At 46.6% G+C, this 20,396-nt stretch overlaps 1 long non-coding RNA gene and 4 other non-coding genes across 5 annotated transcripts in view; 4 read left to right on the top strand and 1 right to left on the bottom strand.

The window, feature by feature from the left end:
- Nucleotides 1–20,396, bottom strand: part of LOC140460585 (uncharacterized) — a 220,555-nt gene that overhangs the window by 16,545 nt on the left and 183,614 nt on the right. The window lies entirely within an intron of this gene.
- trnan-guu (transfer RNA asparagine (anticodon GUU)) lies at nucleotides 2,003–2,076 on the top strand. Its single transcript has one exon. It is a non-coding gene; the product is annotated as a tRNA-Asn (tRNA).
- trnan-guu (transfer RNA asparagine (anticodon GUU)) lies at nucleotides 5,365–5,438 on the top strand. The gene has a single exon. It is a non-coding gene; the product is annotated as a tRNA-Asn (tRNA).
- On the top strand, nucleotides 8,725–8,798 carry trnan-guu (transfer RNA asparagine (anticodon GUU)). Its single transcript has one exon. It is a non-coding gene; the product is annotated as a tRNA-Asn (tRNA).
- On the top strand, nucleotides 12,087–12,160 carry trnan-guu (transfer RNA asparagine (anticodon GUU)). The gene has a single exon. It is a non-coding gene; the product is annotated as a tRNA-Asn (tRNA).

Genomic DNA, 20,396 nt, shown 5'->3' on the forward strand with positions numbered 1-20,396 from the left:
GTCTAAGCTCTGTGAATCTTCAGAAAATAAGCATGCGTTCATCCCTTCGGATTTTCTATCCTGGGCTGACAGGGATGGGTTTTGTCACTCTTTTGTAGGACATTGCAAGTGGATGTTTTGCAGAAAAGCACCACAATGCAATCTGATTAATCAGGACCTGGATGTTTTCGGTCTTTGAATGTAAGTGTTGTGCTCCAGAACTTTGTTGTTCCCAGTTTATAATACTTATCTTCCCAGTCCCCTGTATCACTTCTCGAAAATGATTAATTTGTGTCTTGTAATCCTTTCACTGTCTGCTAATGAGGATAGCGTTTCCGTGTTTTACCTCAATTATCTTGACCTTGCATACCTCAAGCCTCAAGCTAATTTCACGAGAAACTTTGTCCAGTTCAAAAGCCAACTGTTCATGATGGCTCTGTTCCTTGTCACGTGTCCAATTTCAGATCGATGTTGTTAATGTCCCTTCTACTCCTTCAGATCCAGGTTTCGCTCACAGGGCTAGAACAGAACTATCACTAAATACATTTACCAATCTACGTTCATCCGATCGATTGTATTAGCATCATCAACACTTCTCATCAAAATAACTCGAGAGACTTTCATCACAATTTTCTGTGAACAGTTCTACATTAGCTTTGCTGAATGAACCCCAAATTTCTTGAAGTGGCTCCTTATTTTCGGCCCTGATTATTAATCTCTCTACTCATGGGAATGGATCCTTCCCACCCGCTCTATCTCTCATCAATGTGTGTAGTTCAATTCGATCTCCCATCAGCCTCCTTTGTCCTGATCAAATCCAGGGGAACAGGAAAACTTGGGGCTATGGCGCGGACAGGACAAGACCAATACTCACCTTTCCTGTTAGAACTATTCCGTGAGAAAGTTTAGAGCACAACTTTGGGCTTGTAGTTGTGGCCGAACACTTAAGGTGTTGGTGTAAAGATCCTTTGGGGCTCCCCGCCAAGCGTGGTAACCTGCTGGCTATGCTTTCTTCGCTGGCGATTTTAAATGACTTCCTGTTGGTTGCATTATGGCTCAAACTTCACAAAACCCGTCTCAATAAAGCCCCGTTTTCTCATGTCTGGGAATTGATTGCCATGCAGGAAACTCGGGTTCTGAACAAACAACGTACCAGACTCACAACGTCAGCTCTGTTTCCCTTTCCACAGATGCTGCTCGACCTGTTGGCTTTCTGTAGTATTCTCTGTGTTTATTAGGCACAAGTGCTGCTTTTCATTCAAGAACTTCAATCCCTGTCCTCAGGTAACTGACTCTGGTCAGTGGCAATTGGTTCTTCTGATCATTAATCTGCCCATTCCCACCGCTTCTTCTCCCATCATTACCAACAGCCCCAGGAAATCTCCAGTTAACCTTCTTTGCTCCAAAGCGAACATTCTCAACCTTGGCAATGTCTCGCCAAAATGGAAATTCCTCATCCCTGGACATGAGGCAAGGCGTACAATTGGAAGAGATTTTGGCAAAATATTGTCAGTTAGGCAATGGAAAAATGTTCAAATGTTCATGAAGCAAAACAGAAATCCCAGTCTCCAGCTTTGTGAACCTTTAGAAACACTTTGGGAAGCGGATTTAGAGGAGAATGAAAGATGACCGGTCCGATTGAGCAGAGACAGTCCAGACACCGTCCCCTTGTTGAAGATGCCGGGAGGTTGACTCTGATGTTCTCGGCACATGAACTGATCTGAGACATTGAAAGAATTGTCGTTCCTGCACATCAGGAATTCAAACCCCTTCTCCCCTGCGAGCCAAGGAGTGAACTCGGGAACAGGCAAAACGCTGGAAGGCTGGAAGGGCGCCGGCCCCGGAGTAAGAAAGCTAGTTCCTCGTGACATGGATGTGTCTGCAGACTGTCCCCGGTATCTCCACAACACATCTCCCAGGCTTGATTATGGAAAAGTAAAACTGATAGACGACAATTGTAATTCTCGGCGGGGAGGCTGAATTATAAAATCACTAAGCGATGGTACAGCCCCCGGCCGCGCCTGTCTCTGTGGCGCAATTGGTCAGCGCGTTCGGCTGTTAAACGAAAGGTTGGTGGTTCGAGCCCACCCAGGGGCGGTGTGTTCGTTGCCCTTCTTTGGCTTCGAAGGTTTGCGCTTTTAATGGGGTCAGGAAAATGTTCCCAAGCGGAATTCTTCTCCATAAAGGGGTTTCGGAATTGAATTAATGTCTCACGTAAGGGACTGCGTATGCTGAGAAGACCAGACCAAAAGAGAAACTCGGCAGTTTTGACAGGACCTGTCGGTGAAAACAGAATTTTGAAATGTTGCCTCTGATTCTCTTTCCACAGATGTTGCCTGACCTGCTGAGTTCCTCCTGCAATTTCTAACTGAAAGTTCATTTCATCTTTTGGGGTGAAACACCTAAATATCTGCAAACACCATGTGCCGATATTTAACCCTTTCGAATCACTGTGAAGTGATTGGATTCAAACAAACTCTGCGATGATTCACTCTTTCTCAGCTCCATAGGCAGACAAACCTGGGAAGTCAAGCTGTCAGTGTGGTTCTGTATTCGTGGGCCGAGTGGTTAATGCGATGTACATGAAATCCATTGCGGTTTCCACACGCAGGTGTGAACCCTTCCGAGTACAAAATGAGAAATGTCGTCGAACAGAAAGGGAGCTTGCTCCCCGGCTTCTTCTTAAAAGATTCAAATCAGTGGAGGGGGAAAAATATTTCACTCAAATTGGGACTGGTGGGAATCTGCAACCCACTGCCTGTTCAGGTGGAGCAAGCCGATACCCGCAGACCTTCTTTTGAGGCTATGAGCAAAGTGTTTGGAAATGAGACTAGAACAGTGAGGGGCTTGAAATCGTGATCGAAATGAAGCAGGCACCTGAGGACAAGGGTGTTTCCTTTGCCAGTGAAAGATACTGCTTCACAAAGTTGGGCCTGTGGAAGGGAATCAGTGACAGTGATTATCTTTGGTTGTTCACCTTGTGAATGAACCCATTGCTGCGCATGTCCGTGTTAACCTCAGAACTCTGCAGCATGGTGGCGTTAGATACGCACAGGGCCGGGGCGTAATGGATGATGCATCTGACTCCACCTACCTGTTTGAAATGCAGCTCACAGCTTCTTCACACACCCCAATTAATCTTTCTCATTGTCCTGAAGCCGGCATACGGTTTGAATTCCCGATCTGCGGGAATGAGAATCCTTTCACTGTCTCGCGTCAGTAAATGTCCCTGAGAACATCGGAGTCAACTCACAGCGCAGTCAGATGAGGGGAAGCTGAAATAGCCCCACATGCTGCTCACGGGCACATTTTATTCTCCCCAACTCAAATCCTCAACCACTGCGGCTCCTGGGAGTGGAAAAGAAACAATCACCAAAACCCAGTCTAAGCTCTGTGAATCTTCAGAAAATCAGCAAACGTTCATCCCTTCGGATTTTCTATCCTGGGCTGACAGGGATGGGTTTTGTCACTCTTTTGTAGGACTTTGCAAGTGGATGTTTTGCAAAAAAGCACCACAATGCAATCTGATTAATCAGGACCTGGATGTTTTCGGTCTTTGAATGTAAGTGTTGTGCTCCAGAACTTTGCTGTTCACAGTTTATAATACTTATCTTCCCAGTCCCCTGTATCACTTGTCGAAAATGTTTAATTTGTGTCTTGTAATCCTTTCACTGTCTGCTAATGAGGATAGCGTTTCCGTGTTTTACCTAAATTATCTTGACCTTGCATACCTCAAGCCTCAAGCGAATTTCACGAGAAACCTTCTCCAGTTCAAAAGCCAACTGTTAATGATGGCTCTGTTTCTTGTCACGTGTCCAATTTCAGATCGATGTTGTTAATGTCCCTTCTACTCCTTCAGATCCAGGTTTCGCTCACAGGGCTAGAACAGAACTGTCACCAAATACATTTACCAATCTACGTTCATCCTATCGATTGTATTAGCATCATCAACACTTCTCATCAAAATAACTCGAGAGACTTTCATCACAATTTTCTGTGAACAGTCATACATCAGCTTTGCTGAATGAACCCCAAATTTCTTGAAGTGGCTCCTTATTTTCGGCCCTGATTATTAATCTCTCTACGCGTGGGAATGGATCCTTCCCAGCCGCTCTGACTCTCATCAATGTGTTTAGTTCAATTCGATCTCCCATCAGCCTCCTCTGTCCTGATCAAATCCAGGGGAACAGGAACCGTTGGGACTATGGCGCGGACAGGACAATCCCAATACTCACCTTTCCTGTTAGAACTATTCCATGAGAAAGTTTAGACCACAACTTTGGGCGTATAGTTGTGGCCGAACACTTAAGGTGTTGGCGTAGAGATCTTTTGGGGCTCCCCCGCCCAGGGTGGTAACCTGCTGGGTATGATTTCTTCACTGGCGATTTTAAATGACTTCCTGTTGGTTGCATTATCGCTCAAACTTCACAAAACCCGTCTCAATAAAGACCCGTTTTCTCATGTCTGGGAATTGATTGCCATGCAGGAAACTCGGGTTCTGAACAAACAACGTACCAGACTCACAACGTCAGCTCTGTTTCCCTTTCCACAGATGCTGCTCGACCCGTCGGGTTTCTGCTGTATTCTCTGTGTTTATTAGGCACAACTGCTGCTTTTCATTCAAGAACTTCAATCCCTGTCCTCAGGTAACTGACTCTGGTCAGTGGCAATTGGTTCTTCTGATCATTAATCTGCCCATTCCCACCGCTTCTTCTCCCATCATGACCAACAGCCCCAGGAAATCTCCAGTTATCCTTCTTTGCTCCAAAGCGAACATTCTCCACCTTGGGAATGTCTCCCCAAAATGGAAATTCCTCATCCCTGGACATGAGGCAAGGCGTACAATTGGAAGAGATTTTGGCAAAATATTGTCAGTTAGGAAATGGAAAAATGTTCAAATGTTCATGAAGCAAAACAGAAATCCCAGTCTCCAGCTTTGTGAACCTTTAGAAACACTTTGGGAAGCGGATTTAGAGGAGAATGAAAGATGACCGGTCCGATTGAGCAGAGACAGTCCAGACACCGTCCCCTTGTTGAAGAGGCCGGGAGGTTGACTCTGATGTTCTCGGCACATGAACTGATCTGAGTCATTGAAAGAATTGTCGTTCCTGCACATCAGGAATTCAAACCCCTTCTCCCCTGCGAGCCAAGGAGTGAACTCGGGAACAGGCAAAACACTGAAAGGCTGGAAGGGCGCCGGCCCCGGAGTAAGAAAGCTAGTTCCTCGTGACATGGATGTGTCTGCAGACTGTCCCCGGTATCTCCACAACACATCTCCCAGGCTTGATTATGGAAAAGTAAAACTGATAGACGACAATTGTAATTCTCGGCGGGGAGGCTGAATTATAAAATCACTAAGCGATGGTACAGCCCCCGGCCGCGCCTGTCTCTGTGGCGCAATTGGTCAGCGCGTTCGGCTGTTAACCGAAAGGTTGGTGGTTCGAGCCCACCCAGGGGCGGTGTGTTCGTTGCCCTTCTTTGGCTTCGAAGGTTTGCGCTTTTAATGGGGTCAGGAAAATGTTCCCAAGCGGAATTCTTCTCCATAAAGGGGTTTCGGAATTGAATTAATGTCTCACGTAAGGGACTGCGTATGCTGAGAAGACCAGACCAAAAGAGAAACTCGGCAGTTTTGACAGGACCTGTCGGTGAAAACAGAATTTTGAAATGTTGCCTCTGATTCTCTTTCCACAGATGTTGCCTGACCTGCTGAGTTCCTCCTGCAATTTCTAACTGAAAGTTCATTTCATCTTTTGGGGTGAAACACCTAAATATCTGCAAACACCATGTGCCGATATTTAACCCTTTCGAATCACTGTGAAGTGATTGGATTCAAACAAACTCTGCGATGATTCACTCTTTCTCAGCTCCACAGGCAGACAGACCTGGGAAGTCAAGCTGTCAGTGTGGTTCTGTATTCGTGGGCCGAGTGGTTAATGCGATGGACTTGAAATCCATTGCGGTTTCCCCACGCAGGTGTGAACCCTTCCGAGTACAAAATGAGAAATGTCGTCGAAAAGAAAGGGAGCTTGCTCCCCGGCTTCTTCTTTAAGATTCAAATCAGTGGAGGGGGAAAAATATTTCACTCAAATTGGGACTGGTGGTAATCTGCAACCCACTGCCTGTTCGGGTGGAACAAGCAGACACACGCAGAGCTTCTTTTGAGGCTATGAGCAAAGTGTTTGGAAATGAGACTAGAAGAGTGAGGGGCTTGAAATCGTGATCGAAATGAAGCAGGCACCTGAGGACAAGGGTGTTTCCTTTGCCAGTGAAAGATACTGCTTCACAAAGTTGGGCCTGTGGAAGGGAATCCGTGACGGTGATTATCTTTGGTTGTTCACCTTGTGAATGAACCCATTGCTGCGCATGTGCGTGTTAATGTCAGAACTCTGCAGCATGGTGGCGTGAGATACGCACAGGGCCGGGGCGCAATGGATGATGCATCTGACTCCACCTACCTGTTTGAAATGCAGCTCACAGCTTCTTCACACACCCCAATTAATCTTTCTCATTGTCCTGAAGCCGGCATACGGTTTGAATTCCCGATCTGCGGGAATGAGAATCCTTTCACTGTCTCGCGTCAGTAAATGTCCCTGAGAACATCGGAGTCAACTCACAGCGCAGTCAGATGAGGGGAAGCTGAAATAGCCCCACATGCTGCTCACGGGCACATTTTATTCTCCCCAACTCAACGCCTCAACCACTGCGGCTACTGGGAGTGGAAAAGAAACAATCACCAAAACCCAGTCTAAGCTCTGTGAATCTTCAGAAAATAAGCATGCGTTCATCCCTTCGGATTTTCTATCCTGGGCTGACAGGGATGGGTTTTGTCACTCTTTTGTAGGACATTGCAAGTGGATGTTTTGCAGAAAAGCACCACAATGCAATCTGATTAATCAGGACCTGGATGTTTTCGGTCTTTGAATGTAAGTGTTGTGCTCCAGAACTTTGTTGTTCCCAGTTTATAATACTTATCTTCCCAGTCCCCTGTATCACTTCTCGAAAATGATTAATTTGTGTCTTGTAATCCTTTCACTGTCTGCTAATGAGGATAGCGTTTCCGTGTTTTACCTCAATTATCTTGACCTTGCATACCTCAAGCCTCAAGCTAATTTCACGAGAAACTTTGTCCAGTTCAAAAGCCAACTGTTCATGATGGCTCTGTTCCTTGTCACGTGTCCAATTTCAGATCGATGTTGTTAATGTCCCTTCTACTCCTTCAGATCCAGGTTTCGCTCACAGGGCTAGAACAGAACTATCACTAAATACATTTACCAATCTACGTTCATCCGATCGATTGTATTAGCATCATCAACACTTCTCATCAAAATAACTCGAGAGACTTTCATCACACGTTTCTGTGAACAGTTCTACATTAGCTTTGCTGAATGAACCCCAAATTTCTTGAAGTGGCTCCTTATTTTCGGCCCTGATTATTCATCTCTCTACGCATGGGAATGGATCCTTCCCACCCGCTCTATCTCTCATCAATGTGTGTAGTTCAATTCGATCTCCCATCAGCCTCCTTTGTCCTGATCAAATCCAGGGGAACAGGAAACGTTGGGGCTATGGCGCGGACAGGACAAGACCAATACTCACCTTTCCTGTTAGAACTATTCCGTGAGAAAGTTTAGAGCACAACTTTGGGCTTGTAGTTGTGGCCGAACACTTAAGGTGTTGGTGTAAAGATCCTTTGGGGCTCCCCGCCAAGCGTGGTAACCTGCTGGCTATGCTTTCTTCGCTGGCGATTTTAAATGACTTCCTGTTGGTTGCATTATGGCTCAAACTTCACAAAACCCGTCTCAATAAAGCCCCGTTTTCTCATGTCTGGGAATTGATTGCCATGCAGGAAACTCGGGTTCTGAACAAACAACGTACCAGACTCACAACGTCAGCTCTGTTTCCCTTTCCACAGATGCTGCTCGACCTGTTGGCTTTCTGTAGTATTCTCTGTGTTTATTAGGCACAAGTGCTGCTTTTCATTCAAGAACTTCAATCCCTGTCCTCAGGTAACTGACTCTGGTCAGTGGCAATTGGTTCTTCTGATCATTAATCTGCCCATTCCCACCGCTTCTTCTCCCATCATTACCAACAGCCCCAGGAAATCTCCAGTTAACCTTCTTTGCTCCAAAGCGAACATTCTCAACCTTGGCAATGTCTCGCCAAAATGGAAATTCCTCATCCCTGGACATGAGGCAAGGCGTACAATTGGAAGAGATTTTGGCAAAATATTGTCAGTTAGGCAATGGAAAAATGTTCAAATGTTCATGAAGCAAAACAGAAATCCCAGTCTCCAGCTTTGTGAACCTTTAGAAACACTTTGGGAAGCGGATTTAGAGGAGAATGAAAGATGACCGGTCCGATTGAGCAGAGACAGTCCAGACACCGTCCCCTTGTTGAAGAGGCCGGGAGGTTGACTCTGATGTTCTCGGCACATGAACTGATCTGAGACATTGAAAGAATTGTCGTTCCTGCACATCAGGAATTCAAACCCCTTCTCCCCTGCGAGCCAAGGAGTGAACTCGGGAACAGGCAAAACGCTGGAAGGCTGGAAGGGCGCCGGCCCCGGAGTAAGAAAGCTAGTTCCTCGTGACATGGATGTGTCTGCAGACTGTCCCCGGTATCTCCACAACACATCTCCCAGGCTTGATTATGGAAAAGTAAAACTGATAGACGACAATTGTAATTCTCGGCGGGGAGGCTGAATTATAAAATCACTAAGCGATGGTACAGCCCCCGGCCGCGCCTGTCTCTGTGGCGCAATTGGTCAGCGCGTTCGGCTGTTAAACGAAAGGTTGGTGGTTCGAGCCCACCCAGGGGCGGTGTGTTCGTTGCCCTTCTTTGGCTTCGAAGGTTTGCGCTTTTAATGGGGTCAGGAAAATGTTCCCAAGCGGAATTCTTCTCCATAAAGGGGTTTCGGAATTGAATTAATGTCTCACGTAAGGGACTGCGTATGCTGAGAAGACCAGACCAAAAGAGAAACTCGGCAGTTTTGACAGGACCTGTCGGTGAAAACAGAATTTTGAAATGTTGCCTCTGATTCTCTTTCCACAGATGTTGCCTGACCTGCTGAGTTCCTCCTGCAATTTCTAACTGAAAGTTCATTTCATCTTTTGGGGTGAAACACCTAAATATCTGCAAACACCATGTGCCGATATTTAACCCTTTCGAATCACTGTGAAGTGATTGGATTCAAACAAACTCTGCGATGATTCACTCTTTCTCAGCTCCATAGGCAGACAAACCTGGGAAGTCAAGCTGTCAGTGTGGTTCTGTATTCGTGGGCCGAGTGGTTAATGCGATGTACATGAAATCCATTGCGGTTTCCACACGCAGGTGTGAACCCTTCCGAGTACAAAATGAGAAATGTCGTCGAACAGAAAGGGAGCTTGCTCCCCGGCTTCTTCTTAAAAGATTCAAATCAGTGGAGGGGGAAAAATATTTCACTCAAATTGGGACTGGTGGGAATCTGCAACCCACTGCCTGTTCAGGTGGAGCAAGCCGATACCCGCAGACCTTCTTTTGAGGCTATGAGCAAAGTGTTTGGAAATGAGACTAGAACAGTGAGGGGCTTGAAATCGTGATCGAAATGAAGCAGGCACCTGAGGACAAGGGTGTTTCCTTTGCCAGTGAAAGATACTGCTTCACAAAGTTGGGCCTGTGGAAGGGAATCAGTGACAGTGATTATCTTTGGTTGTTCACCTTGTGAATGAACCCATTGCTGCGCATGTCCGTGTTAACCTCAGAACTCTGCAGCATGGTGGCGTTAGATACGCACAGGGCCGGGGCGTAATGGATGATGCATCTGACTCCACCTACCTGTTTGAAATGCAGCTCACAGCTTCTTCACACACCCCAATTAATCTTTCTCATTGTCCTGAAGCCGGCATACGGTTTGAATTCCCGATCTGCGGGAATGAGAATCCTTTCACTGTCTCGCGTCAGTAAATGTCCCTGAGAACATCGGAGTCAACTCACAGCGCAGTCAGATGAGGGGAAGCTGAAATAGCCCCACATGCTGCTCACGGGCACATTTTATTCTCCCCAACTCAAATCCTCAACCACTGCGGCTCCTGGGAGTGGAAAAGAAACAATCACCAAAACCCAGTCTAAGCTCTGTGAATCTTCAGAAAATCAGCAAACGTTCATCCCTTCGGATTTTCTATCCTGGGCTGACAGGGATGGGTTTTGTCACTCTTTTGTAGGACTTTGCAAGTGGATGTTTTGCAAAAAAGCACCACAATGCAATCTGATTAATCAGGACCTGGATGTTTTCGGTCTTTGAATGTAAGTGTTGTGCTCCAGAACTTTGCTGTTCACAGTTTATAATACTTATCTTCCCAGTCCCCTGTATCACTTGTCGAAAATGTTTAATTTGTGTCTTGTAATCCTTTCACTGTCTGCTAATGAGGATAGCGTTTCCGTGTTTTACCTAAATTATCTTGACCTTGCATACCTCAAGCCTCAAGCGAATTTCACGAGAAACCTTCTCCAGTTCAAAAGCCAACTGTTAATGATGGCTCTGTTTCTTGTCACGTGTCCAATTTCAGATCGATGTTGTTAATGTCCCTTCTACTCCTTCAGATCCAGGTTTCGCTCACAGGGCTAGAACAGAACTGTCACCAAATACATTTACCAATCTACGTTCATCCTATCGATTGTATTAGCATCATCAACACTTCTCATCAAAATAACTCGAGAGACTTTCATCACAATTTTCTGTGAACAGTCATACATCAGCTTTGCTGAATGAACCCCAAATTTCTTGAAGTGGCTCCTTATTTTCGGCCCTGATTATTAATCTCTCTACGCGTGGGAATGGATCCTTCCCAGCCGCTCTGACTCTCATCAATGTGTTTAGTTCAATTCGATCTCCCATCAGCCTCCTCTGTCCTGATCAAATCCAGGGGAACAGGAACCGTTGGGACTATGGCGCGGACAGGACAATCCCAATACTCACCTTTCCTGTTAGAACTATTCCATGAGAAAGTTTAGACCACAACTTTGGGCGTATAGTTGTGGCCGAACACTTAAGGTGTTGGCGTAGAGATCTTTTGGGGCTCCCCCGCCCAGGGTGGTAACCTGCTGGGTATGATTTCTTCACTGGCGATTTTAAATGACTTCCTGTTGGTTGCATTATCGCTCAAACTTCACAAAACCCGTCTCAATAAAGACCCGTTTTCTCATGTCTGGGAATTGATTGCCATGCAGGAAACTCGGGTTCTGAACAAACAACGTACCAGACTCACAACGTCAGCTCTGTTTCCCTTTCCACAGATGCTGCTCGACCCGTCGGGTTTCTGCTGTATTCTCTGTGTTTATTAGGCACAACTGCTGCTTTTCATTCAAGAACTTCAATCCCTGTCCTCAGGTAACTGACTCTGGTCAGTGGCAATTGGTTCTTCTGATCATTAATCTGCCCATTCCCACCGCTTCTTCTCCCATCATGACCAACAGCCCCAGGAAATCTCCAGTTATCCTTCTTTGCTCCAAAGCGAACATTCTCCACCTTGGGAATGTCTCCCCAAAATGGAAATTCCTCATCCCTGGACATGAGGCAAGGCGTACAATTGGAAGAGATTTTGGCAAAATATTGTCAGTTAGGAAATGGAAAAATGTTCAAATGTTCATGAAGCAAAACAGAAATCCCAGTCTCCAGCTTTGTGAACCTTTAGAAACACTTTGGGAAGCGGATTTAGAGGAGAATGAAAGATGACCGGTCCGATTGAGCAGAGACAGTCCAGACACCGTCCCCTTGTTGAAGAGGCCGGGAGGTTGACTCTGATGTTCTCGGCACATGAACTGATCTGAGTCATTGAAAGAATTGTCGTTCCTGCACATCAGGAATTCAAACCCCTTCTCCCCTGCGAGCCAAGGAGTGAACTCGGGAACAGGCAAAACACTGAAAGGCTGGAAGGGCGCCGGCCCCGGAGTAAGAAAGCTAGTTCCTCGTGACATGGATGTGTCTGCAGACTGTCCCCGGTATCTCCACAACACATCTCCCAGGCTTGATTATGGAAAAGTAAAACTGATAGACGACAATTGTAATTCTCGGCGGGGAGGCTGAATTATAAAATCACTAAGCGATGGTACAGCCCCCGGCCGCGCCTGTCTCTGTGGCGCAATTGGTCAGCGCGTTCGGCTGTTAACCGAAAGGTTGGTGGTTCGAGCCCACCCAGGGGCGGTGTGTTCGTTGCCCTTCTTTGGCTTCGAAGGTTTGCGCTTTTAATGGGGTCAGGAAAATGTTCCCAAGCGGAATTCTTCTCCATAAAGGGGTTTCGGAATTGAATTAATGTCTCACGTAAGGGACTGCGTATGCTGAGAAGACCAGACCAAAAGAGAAACTCGGCAGTTTTGACAGGACCTGTCGGTGAAAACAGAATTTTGAAATGTTGCCTCTGATTCTCTTTCCACAGATGTTGCCTGACCTGCTGAGTTCCTCCTGCAATTTCTAACTGAAAGTTCATTTCATCTTTTGGGGTGAAACACCTAAATATCTGCAAACACCATGTGCCGATATTTAACCCTTTCGAATCACTGTGAAGTGATTGGATTCAAACAAACTCTGCGATGATTCACTCTTTCTCAGCTCCACAGGCAGACAGACCTGGGAAGTCAAGCTGTCAGTGTGGTTCTGTATTCGTGGGCCGAGTGGTTAATGCGATGGACTTGAAATCCATTGCGGTTTCCCCACGCAGGTGTGAACCCTTCCGAGTACAAAATGAGAAATGTCGTCGAAAAGAAAGGGAGCTTGCTCCCCGGCTTCTTCTTTAAGATTCAAATCAGTGGAGGGGGAAAAATATTTCACTCAAACTGGGACTGGTGGGAATCTGCAACCCACTGCCTGTTCGGGTGGAACAAGCAGATACCTGCAGAGCTTCTTTTGAGGCTCTGAGCAAAGTGTTTGGAAATGAGACTAGAACAGTGAGGTGCTTGAAATCGTGATCGAAATGAAGCAGGCACCTGAGGACAAGGGTGTTTCCTTTGCCAGTGAAAGATACTGCTTCACAAAGTTGGGCCTGTGGAAGGGAATCAGTGACGGTGATTATCTTTGGTTGTTCACCTTGTGAATGTTCCCATTGCTGCGCATGTCCGTGTTAACGTCAGAACTCTGCAGCGTGGTGGCGTTAGATACGCACAGGGCCGGGGCGCAATGGATGATGCATCTGACTCCACCTACCTGTTTGAAATGCAGCTCAAAGCTTCTTCACACACCTCAATTAATCTTCTCATTGTCCTGAAGCCGGCATACGGTTTGAATTCCCGATCTGCGGGAATGAGAATCCTTTCACTGTCTCGCGTCAGTAAATGTCCCTGAGAACATCTGAGTCAACTCACAGCGCAGTCAGATGAGGGGAAGCTGAAATAGCCCCACATGCTGCTCACGGGCATATTTTATTCTCCCCAACTCAACGCCTCGACCACTGCGGCTCCTGGGAGTGGAAAAGAAACAATCACCAAAACCCAGTCTCAGCTCTGTGAATCTTCAGAAAATCAGCAAACGTTCATCCCTTCGGATTTTCCATCCTGGGCTGACAGGGATGGGATTTGTCACTCTTTTGTAGGACATTGCAAGTGGATGTTTTGCAAAAAAAAGCACCACAGTGCAATCTAATTAATCAGGACCTGGATGTTTTCGGTCTTTGAATGTAAGTGTTGTGCTCCTGAACTTTGTTGTTGCCAGTTTCTAATACTTATCTTCCCAGTCCCCTGTATCACTTGTCGAAAATGTTTAATTTGTGTCTTGTAATCCTTTCACTGTCTGCTAATGAGGATAGCGTTTCCGTGTTTGACCTAAATTATCTTGACCTTGCATACCTCAAGCCTCAAGCTAATTTCACGAGAAACCCTCTCCAGTTCAAAAGCCAACTGTTAATGATGGCTCTGTTCCTTGTCACGTGTCCAATTTCAGATCGATGTTGTTAATGTCCCTTCTACTCCTTCAGATCCAGGTTTCGCTCACAGGGCTAGAACAGAACTGTCACCAAATACATTTACCAATCTACGTTCATCCTATCGATTGTATTAGCATCATCAACACTTCTCATCAAAAAAACTCGAGAGACTTTCATCACAATTTTCTGTGAACAATTCTACATTAGCTTTGCTGAATGAACCCCAAATTTCTTGAAGTGGCTCCTTATTTTGGGCCCTGATTATTCATCTCTCTTCGCATGGGAATGGATCCTTCCCACCCGCTCGATCTCTCATCAATGTGTTTAGTTCAATTCGATCTCATCTCTCCACAATGAATGTCCCAGGCTTTATTATGGAAAAGTAAGTCTTAGAGACGACAAATGTAATTTTAGGCGGTGAGGCTGAATTACGAATTCACTCATAGCCTCCCCTTAGCGATGTTGCTGCCGACGTAGTCACATTTCTCTATCGCATCGTTGGTCTGTGCGTTCAGCAGTTTACCGGGAGGTTGGTGATTCAACCCCGCACAGGGGTGGTGTATTTGCTGCTCTCCCTCCAACTGCGAAGTTGTCTGCTTTTCATGGGTTCAGGCAAACAATTTGCAGAATAGTTGCTTCTCATTGTGTTTCGCTGCTGTCGTTTGTCCCGTGTCCAGGAACCGGGCCCTCTCCAACGGCAGAAAATTTAACCTTTTTGTTTCGAAACTTTTCTCTCAACAGAGAACAGGAGAAGACCACGCAGACCGACACGAGTGTGTCACCTCAACTGTGCACATTGGGCCAGTATAACAATGTGAAATATTTATGTTGAGTTTTTTGGGTAGCAAATGAGAAGGCGAGATGCAGAACAGTGCGCCCTTAGACGGGAAAGCTGCAAAAGACGACATTACGTGAATAGGAGAGAATAGGACATGGCGGATTTCAGGCCCTAAAGACATGGAACTCGATATTGAAGACCGGGGGGGCTGTAGGGTGTTCAAGTGGAAAATGAGACTTTGTTCTTCCATCTGGAGCTGAGCTTTGCTGGAACACTCTGCAAGCCTGAGACAGAGATGTTGGCCAGGGAACAGGGTGGCGTGTTAAAGTGGCGGGCAACCAGAAGCTCAGGGCCTCTTTTGCAGGCAGAACCGAGATATTTTGCGAAGCAGTCACCCAGTTTATGCTTCATGCTACGTTGGGGAAACGACACTGTGAGCAGCGAATGCAGTAGACTAGGTTGTGGCAAATGTACAGGTAAAGTGCTGCTTCACCTGGAAGGTATGTTCGAGCCCTTGGATATTCAGGAGGGAGCAGGTAAATGGGCAGGTGTTACACATTCGGCGGTTACAGGGGAAAGTGCCTTGGGACAATGGGAGGTGGGTGTGGGGTGTTGCGAGTGAAGGAAGAGTGGACCCGAGGTGTAAGCCCTGCCCATTTACCTCCTCTCACATATAAATCCGTGAAGTTGAAAGAACATTCCATCCAATGATTCAGTACCACGTGACTCATGAACTAATTTGTATTCATGTTCCGGGGCCAGCATCATTATTGTGTCACAGCAGCTGCAGGCCATCACCGGGGGCTCGCCCTATGACGTCACGGTGAGACTGGAAGCCCCCGGGACAGTTTATCAAAGAAACCTCCCGGTGGGTCAGGGCAACCCTGCATCGGGAAGCACTGGGATGGTCAACCACTACCAGTTAACATGGGGAACACATCTCCACATTATGCAGCCTCGAGTCAAACTTCCCTTCTACTTAAAGTTCAAGAGCCCTCAAACCGAAATTCCCTAGGTACGTTTGGAAGAACTTTTCCAGATGTTCGCAAAGTATATCTATGAGCACTTTGTTAAAGTTTGAATTTTGAGAGTGTTGAAATTTTGTGCTTTTGAGCGAAATCACAGTTCGAAAAAACAGAATATGTGAATTTAGACAGAGTTTATGTTTGCGCATCGGCGATATGTCTGCGGGTGCGTGATCGGAGCATAACCCAGAAGGGAAACCATCTCTCCTAAACACTCAATATCCTCTTTAGCAGCTTTCCCGTATAGCGGCGCTCTGTTCTGCACCTCGCCTTCTCATCTGCTTCCCAAAACACTTGGACAATGAGAAGCAGCTGTTATGGAAACTCTTTGCCGCTTGCAATTCTTAGAGCAATGTCAAATGTATTTCACACTGAGCAAGTCTCAGCTCGTCCAAGAGGTGAGGCGGGTACGGGCGATGGGGTGCGCCTGATTTCTAGCTCGTTGGTCTTGGGGTATGAATCTCGCTTTGACTCTTCTACTACTCCCACTTGCCAGAGATGCGGTGCATGAGGAATGTCAGCAATGAAGCGAGATTGGAAAATTGGGACTGCCCTCCAAGGAGAACAGAAGCCTTGCAAATCATGAGAGGCCTAGATACAGGAAATACTGTTGTGTAAATGCTCCCACGCAACAAAGGTTCCACAACGATTCGGCAGAGTTTAAATGTCAGGAGGGAAAGAAGTAAAAGTGACATTGGGAAGAACGTTTTCATACAGGGAGTGGTTAGGGTCAGTAAGTCCCTGTCTGACATTGATAAAGAGGAAGATTCAATGGACCCGAAAGGGAATTCGGTGGTCACGTTCAGGTGTGCAGATTTACACGGAAAAGGCGAGAGAATTATACGAATTGAGTCACACGTTTACTTACGGGGTAGAACCAGCAGAGCGAAGGTGGGCCGCATGGCCTCCGTCTACGCTGTGACTCATGTTGTGATTCAGTGTGAGCTGAATATGTCATTAAACACGGGCCCAGTTTACACAATTAAGGGGAAGTGCTTGTGGAGATTTGAGTTGTTTCCCGCCGGTCTGCTCTGAACTGAATCCTAACACCTCTTCTCTGAAATGGGAATGAGCTGGGGAAGTTGAAACAATTCGAATTCGAATCCCTACAGTGTGGAAACAGGCCCTCCTGCTCAACAAGTCCTTATCAACCCTCCGAAGAGTAACCCACCCAGACCCGACATTTACTTCTGACTGATGCGCACAACCTACCGACCTCTGGGCACTATGGGGCAGTTTAGCATGGTCAGTCCACCTAACCTGCACATCTTTCGACTGTGGAAGGAAACCGGAGCACCGCAGGAAACCCACGCAGACACGGGGAGATTGAACAAACTCCACACAAACAAACCACACACGGGTAGGATCGAATTCAGGTCCCGTTATGAGACAGCAGGGTTAACCACTGAGCCACAAAGCCACAGTATTTGCGGTCGTATTCATTCCCTGCAATAATTCCCCACTCCGGTTCAGACGGGAATGACAGGACGATCAGCATTTCGAAAGCAGCATCACCACACAGACACAGTTCCCATGATGAGGACACATATCACCGATTGGGAATCATCTCGGAGAGATACAAGTGACAGAGAGTCACATGGAAATGATGGACTGAACGGCTTCAGGCTGCGGCGGAATGACGTCACGCGTTGATGCCGTCCCTCTCCCTGTCTCTGGGACAGAGCGGCTGAGGGAGAAACAATGGCTCATTTTCAACTTCATCTGGGACAGTTGGGGCTCAGATGTTCACTGCTGCCCGTTCGCAGCAAAGAAACAGACGCCCGTGTTAGAAAAGGCCTTCTGCAGGATTGCTGTGTGAAGACGAATTCTGAGCACCGAGCAGGCTGCACACAAATACACTCATATGAATTTACCTGAGGGAACAGTTTCCGGTGTCCATTTCTCTCTGTCCCGCCAGCACAGCATCGTTCTGTCTCTTTGATTACAGACCTTTGTAATGTAGTTAAAACTTGCCCATTTCCTACGCATTAGTGTAACTGACGTCTCCCATCGCAAGTGATTGCAGGAGAGCAGAAGAGCGAAGGGGCTCTGCCCTCCCCCAGAACAGTTTGCAAGTAGAAACAAAATGGTTTAATTATCCGCCAGTGGAGAGAGTCCAGTTACTGGGAACGGGACAAACAGCAGCGTCCTGGGCGCAGGGAGACGGAATGAGAAGCAAATGTTGTGGAATCTCTTTGCTGCTTGCGATTCTTGGAGCAACTCAAACGTATTTCACATTGAGCAAGTCTCAGCTGCTTCAGGGGAGGGCGCTTGGAGCGTCAGGGGTGAGGTCAGCTCACGCCTGGGTCGTCCTGTGGCTCGTTGGTCTAGCAGTATGATCCCCCCTTCGGGCCTGTTGTTGGGGGAATTTGCGAGAGATGCCGGGTTCGAATCCCAGACGAGCCCTCATTTCTTAAGTTGCCTTCAGGCGCAATTTTCTCAAAAAGCACATAAATGAAACGAGATCGTACTGTCTGAAGTCGGGATGGAGTCGAGCTCCCATGACAGCGAACATGGTAAAATGAAACACTTGCTCAAAGTGAAAACAAGCATTGCACGTAGTTCGCCCGCGCATTCCTACTCTGAATGAATCCTCCAGCTGCATTATTGCTCAATTGTGAGCGTGAAATTTCAGGAAGCGGGGAAGTGAAGTGATTGCAGACAGCGCTGAACAGGTTGATGTTAATGGTGCCGTGTCTGAGGATTGTCAGCAATGCAGGTAGATTGGAAAGTTGGGACAGTTCTCCTTGGAGAACAGTAGGTTGAAAGTTGGCCTGATTGACGTTTTTCAAGTCATGAGGGTCTAGACACAGGAATAATGTAGTGCAAATGCTCCCACGCCTGAAAGGATCGACAACGATTCAGCAGAGTTTTAAAATCACGAGGAAAAGAAGTAAAAGTGACATTAGGAAGAACGTTTTCGTCCAGGGAGTGATCAGGGTCAGTAGGTGACGCAAACTTCAAACAATTATGGTCCTGAACCCATAGGACAGACGGATGGGAGTGGAAGACAAGAAGAACGAGAGACATAGAGTGAGCGAGAAAAGGGAGAAAAGTCAGAAAAAGAGAAGTTAAGGAAAAACATAGAGAGACTGAGGAAGGGATGCAATTCCATTGGGTCCCAGCTTTCTCTGTAGTTTCATATACTCCCTCTCATCCATAAGACACAGGCCCTGCTCCTACAACCTACGTCAGTCTGGCTGGTTCAGGGACGGTGTGGGGGTGATGGACGGTGGTTAATCGATCAAAACTGACACTGAGATTCTAACAGTACCCACACTCATACACAAACACACACACACATACACACACACACACACACACACACACACAAACCCTTTGATACTCACCTCCTGCTCCATCCACATGGCAGAGGGAACTATGGCTGACAGGACCTGCTTTAAATACCTTCAGGTCTATGACTTAAAGACCCTTCTGTGCCCAAAAATCAGCTCTTCTACCGAGAGTATACCTCCCCCAGGGATGGAGCATTACAAGTTGTGAGTTGAGAGGAAGCGGGAGTAGTGTGAGAGAAAGCAGCAGCTCAATAGTTTAGTCCAAACTATCTGTCTGTCTGCCCCTCTGATCCTTCTCCCACCTCCTCACCTCACACACAGATTACAGACTTAAAATCCACACAGAGACAAAGCTGCAGTTTCAAACCAGCAGCAGCCACAACACACTTTCATTTAGACAACAAAACACAGGCTTCTGCATCCAAAGGACACAAATTTATTTCACAAGGAAACAAGGATTTTCATACAGCTGAACACAACATTGTCTGAAAAATATCTCTGGACATGTTTGTAAAAGTCAGTGATTCTGTGTCTCACTCTGACTGTATTGCGCTTCCATCTCTGTGTTAATATCTATTTTTCTGTGTTGATATGACTATCTCTGCAAGCAATTGGACAGAGATTATGTCGGAGGGAAGTCTGAGTGTGTCTGTCTGTGTATGAATGACAAACTGTCTGCAGTGGCAAACATTGTCCCGGAAGCGTGTGTCTGAAAATTTCGTTATACCTGTCTGTGAATCTGATTTTGTGCCTGTGAGTGTTGGTGTGTGCCCAGTTCTGCCTGTAATGGGACAAACTTTGATTCATCACGTTTATAATTCATTCTTTCAAAGTCAGAGTTTCTCTCTCTCTGAGAAGTACAGTAACACAATGCCGCCTTCCGCTGGCCTACCCATGTGACATCACAAGTGCCACATTTTTCTGGTCCACTGCATCTGTTTCCTTGAGGGGGAGGGGGGGAGATCCATCAGAATTTTATTGAGAACAGCAGCAGCAGCACACAGCTGCCTGAATCGGGTGTGAACTCAGATGGTGGGATGACTGAGTAAATCCTTTCCCAGAAAAGCAGCACGTAACAGCTTCTCACCAGTGTGTATTCGTTGGGGTTTCAGAAGGATTTTTTGAATGGACAAATCGTTTCCCACGTACAGAGAGGGGAATGGCCTCTCCCCAGTGTGAACGGACTCATGTATCAGCATTTCATGTCTGTGTTTAAAGCTTTTTTCTCAATGTGAGCATTTCAAAGATCTCTCAGTGTTTACCAGTTGGTGTGCCTAGAGGCTGATAACAGAGAATGCCTTGTTACACTCAGGGCAGATGAATGCCCTCTCCCCACTGAGTGCATTCTTGTTTCTCAAGGACGGGTGATTGATTGAATCCCTTCCCACAAACAGTAGGTGAATGACTTATCTCCAGTGTGACTTCA

Source organism: Chiloscyllium punctatum, chromosome 36 (assembly GCF_047496795.1).
Source record: "Chiloscyllium punctatum isolate Juve2018m chromosome 36, sChiPun1.3, whole genome shotgun sequence".
NCBI classification, from domain to species: Eukaryota; Metazoa; Chordata; class Chondrichthyes; order Orectolobiformes; family Hemiscylliidae; genus Chiloscyllium; species Chiloscyllium punctatum.